This window comes from Apium graveolens, chromosome 10, assembly GCF_009905375.1.
Source record: "Apium graveolens cultivar Ventura chromosome 10, ASM990537v1, whole genome shotgun sequence".
NCBI classification, from domain to species: Eukaryota; Viridiplantae; Streptophyta; class Magnoliopsida; order Apiales; family Apiaceae; genus Apium; species Apium graveolens.
In genome coordinates this window covers 52032130-52036620 of record NC_133656.1, presented here as the reverse complement: position 1 = coordinate 52036620, position 4491 = coordinate 52032130, and the positions used below count along the sequence as shown (strand labels likewise).

Here is a 4491-nt window from a genome sequence, read left to right as displayed (position 1 = left end):
ATAGGAGCCAAGCCGTGTATATAGGGGGTGTCTGCCCTTGTGCTTCACTCCGATTAGCATGTCCACTTCCTCCAACCTTGGGGTATAGGGGCATTCTGAAAGGGGGTTAGTGGTCACAATAGTTGAATACTCATACCCAACGGGTCGAGGATTCATAGGTGCATATAGCTGCTGAAATTGGGAATTTGTCCCTTGAGAAGCCGGGGGATTCGTCCCTTGTGGCTGAGGCTCAGTTTCTCCTATTAAGGTTCCTCTTTGGGAGGAGGCGTAGGATGAGTGTGGGGGTATCTCCATCATTGACGAAATCGTTTGGGTTGTCCAAGCCAGTGCTCCTCCAGGGGCATTATTTCTGCTCTATGTATTCACCATGGTTATTGTTATACTTCCCACAAACGATGCCAAATGTAATGGATTGAAAACTAGGTCATATTTATTACTAGGGTTCGTGAGCTTTGAGGCTCGATTTAACTGCTCTTCTATTTCGTGACTCAATTTTCCTTAACAAGATGCCTACATACCTTGTTGTATAACAAAATATCAAGTCAAAAAAACATAGTTTTGATGTGTGGGGTGAGATCCCTTATATAGGCATGGGATGCCTTAGAACTAGGTTAGGGTTGGGAAACTTGGTGGACAAGTCTCAGATTTAGAGTGGACTTTGGAGTCGTAAGAAGTAGGAAATTGATTCCTTATCTTATAAGGCCTCTTGGAGGCTGATCCACAAGGACTCATATCCTTTTTAGAACTTTTATTAATAGCATATTTTCTCCATTTTTATTAATTACAAAAATAATTAATATCCAGAGTTTTGGGCCCTTTTTAATGGGCTTTATTGTCGACCCAAGGTCGGCATTATCAATGCAACATTAATTGCGTAGCCAGGGTTTATTTTTCTCCCTATCAAATATCAAATACATAAAATATTTTATGTAACAAATGAATATGTGGTGTAAATAAAATTTTAAAGTTCTAGAAATTAATAAGTCACTAGTGTAGTACAACAAATTTATGAATTAATTTATTATTCATAATTAAATGTTAAAAATCAAATTTACTAAAATAAATTAATAATTTAAATTTTAACAAAAAAAGTCGGGCTGCCTAACAAAAATAATTGGGCTGGGTTGAAAATTAGGGATTGAGGCTTGAAAATTGAGAACCGACAATTTTGCTGCATGTGCTGAGGATTTTAACAAAAGGAAATAAATAAATCTCAAACTCAAATTCTCACAACGTTTCAAACTAACAAAACTAAATCTCACAAAACTAAAACTCTCCCTTTGAATATTTGGGGTTTTCAAATTGTTGATTTCATACCTCAAGATTTAGGGGTTTCGATTGGGGGTTCCAATTTGTGGCTTTTTCTAACTGGAGTTGAAGATTCTCTAGTTTCTCTAATTAAATATTTTGATTGGGGCTTGAATTAAAGAGGGTTCTTCAAGATTTGTGATTTTTCGATCGATTGGGGCTTTCATTTGAGTTATGGTTTGTTTTTATTTTCACTCTTGGATTTCATCTTTGTCTTGAGTTTGTAGGATGTTTGGGGCTTCAATTCGAGATATATTAGTTCTCTTCCTGTTATGTTCTTACCTCGTATCTCTAAATTTTAATTCCGACAAGGGTTTCTTGGATGTCGTGTCTTACTGATAAAATGGCTTCTTCACCTACTATTACTCCCCCTTGCATATCAAATGAAGAGTTAGACGAGGAGCTTACAGATGTGGGGAATAATCTGCTTAAACCCCCCCTTTTCAACTGAGGAATTGCTCAAGCTTCTTGATGTAAGAGCCCTTTTTCTTGATTTTTAACATAAAAATTTGATTTTTATTATAAAAATTTGATTTTTATGGTGTGCCCTTTTTGGGTTTATTGTTTTTAGTGATCTGGTTGGTATTTGTTTTGTCATTATGTTGAGATTTGTTGGTGGTGTTTCTAATTGGGTTCTTTTTGGCATAAAGTTTCGATTTTTTTGTTATCTGTATAGTTTATTTGGTTCTTTAATTGCTGTTGGTGACACTACACCATAGATTGCCTATAGCAACCAAAAATAAAAATGTAACTCAAATATCGTTGCTATTTCTTGAAATATTTTTTAATGTTATAGATATTGCAACAATTTTAAAAAAATGTTACAATTGAACTCAGAATGTGTTAACTTGTGTGCAAAATTCAAATTCCCTTGCAACAGTTTTTAAAATATGTTGCAAACTCGAAATATTTGAGCCCATTAGTTTCGCGGGCTCTCAAACAAAGCGGGCTTTCAAAAAATTTTAACCCAAGCATATGAAAGTAAGCGGGATAAAATAACACTTTGCCAGGATACACTTAAATAAAATAAATACAAAAACACACTAAACAAACAAAAATTCAGAAACAGACGAGGAAGAGGCGAACACCAAATTAATCTCGCAGATTGAAATTGGATGAAGAAGAATCAAGCTAGAGCATTCAAGTTTGAACATTCAAGATCAACTAAGAAGGCATGTTCTTCCCTAAATCGATTATTATGTCAATTGAATTTTAATTAGGGTTATTTTGAATTTTTTTGAATCGATTTTGTATTATGTGTTTGAGATTATACATCAATTATTCCAGTTTTTTGTTTTGTGATTGTGTTATTTTATTGAGTTTTTTTATTTTTCTTCGGTTTATGGATACACATCATTTGTACTAGAAAACCCAACAGGTCATTAGATAGATGAGACTTACAAGCTTGGTGATGAACTTAGTAGAGGTGAATTTGGTGTTACTTATGTTTGTACAGATAAATCTTCTGGTCAAGTGTTGGCTTGTAAGTCTACTTCTAAGAATAAGTTGAGAACTAAAGTTAATAGGGGAAGTTGAGATTATGAAACATTTGTATGTTCATACTAATATTGTTACTTTGAAAGATACTTATGAGGATGATACATCTGTTCATTTGGTTATGGAGTTGTGTGAGGGAGGGGAGTTGTTTGATAGGATTGTTGCTAGAGGTCATTATACTGAAAGAGCTGCTGCTGTTACGAAAACCATCATTGAAATTATTCAGGTCATTTCGAATATCTAATTTTATATTTTTGTATATTGCTTGCTAATTTTTGGTAAATGTGTTGTAAGAGCTACTCTGTGTATCTTGCTCTATCTAAAGTTGTCATGTTAATAAGTTTGTCTTTATATTCTTTCTAAATTTAGTGATATATTTAAGTTAAATCGATCTCTACTAATATGCGAATCTATAAAATCAACATGCAGATATGCCACAAGCATGGGGTTATGCACAGGGATTGTCCGTGTTCTTTAAGCCTGGTAAATTTAGGTGGCTCTAGCATTTACGTAATTATCACAACAAAGTCGCAACATTGACCACTTCAGTTACACTAGCTGACTCTCATTTCATCTTATAACCACTAGAAATTACAGCTGTCACATAATTTTGGAGAGCGGTATGAGCTGCATAGTACCCCAGAGCAGGCTTCATCTGGAGAACACATTCATCAAAGCCAATAATTTAGGTACTATATCTCATTTTTTTGGATTTTTTACAAAAAATTGAACTGTATTAAGTATTATTAAAAAAATAAATGACTTAATTAATTGGAGCAGGTTTCTAGATAAAGCCGTTTTTCTTGCGAAAAGCACCAAGCCAGAAAAATGGAAAGTATGCACCAAGCTAGAGAAATGAATAGCAGACATGTTTACATTTGTTGGATTAATGGAATTCTTCTATAGTGAGGCTCTGAAAGGCATGAAATCGCTCTCCACTTCATTTTTATGGCTTAATTACTCTGTTGTTGCTTACACTTTGTTAGCTGAGGAAAACTTTTGTGGTTTAAAATTAGATCAGTGTTAGGATTTTATCAGCATAAGCAGAGAGGAAGATAGAAGCGAACATTTGTTTTTGAAGTTTAATTCCCCCTGAAATGGGCTATATATGAATGCATATGTGAAGTGTTGAATGAGCATCTCTATTGCTTCTCCTTTCTCCTTTGTTAGAGCATTTAATTTATATATTCTGACTAACTTGTGCTTTGTGTAGGAGTTTCATTTGTGCCAGTAGAAATGGCTGAGCAGATTCAGCTTCCAACTATTTATCAGAAATTTGCTACCAAGTATAATTTTGGTTCCAGCCTTTCACAAGATGTTAAGAGTACCTATGGAAGCTTTCCTACACAGAGAAGTCATTTTTCCTATGGGAATTATACTGGTGCAGGACTGCAGTACCCTACGGCACGAACATACCAAGCCACCCAGGACCTTCCATTAGCTTATTCTTCACCTGTATTTGTTCAAGCACCAGCCGAGAAAGGGATTACAGGTTTTTCCATCGATTTTCTCATAGGTGGAGTCTCTGGAGTTGTGTCCAAAACTGTTGTTGCTCAAATTGAGTGTGTGAAACTTTTGATCCAGAACTAAGATAAATGCTTCTCATTTAGCGAAGAAGCTAAATGAAGATCACTACTATTAGTTTTGTTTATTAGTTAATTTGGTGGAGCAATTTATCATTTTTTA

The 4491-nt window shown here is 34.6% G+C and overlaps 1 long non-coding RNA gene across 1 annotated transcript; it reads left to right on the top strand.

Moving 5' to 3' along the window:
* The first annotated feature begins 1523 nt into the window (after positions 1–1523).
* Positions 1524–3920, top strand: LOC141689510 (uncharacterized). The gene is made up of 4 exons (XR_012562406.1): positions 1524–1781; positions 3235–3288; positions 3394–3494; positions 3586–3920. It is a non-coding gene; the product is annotated as an uncharacterized LOC141689510 (long non-coding RNA).
* Positions 3921–4491: the final 571 nt, after the last annotated feature.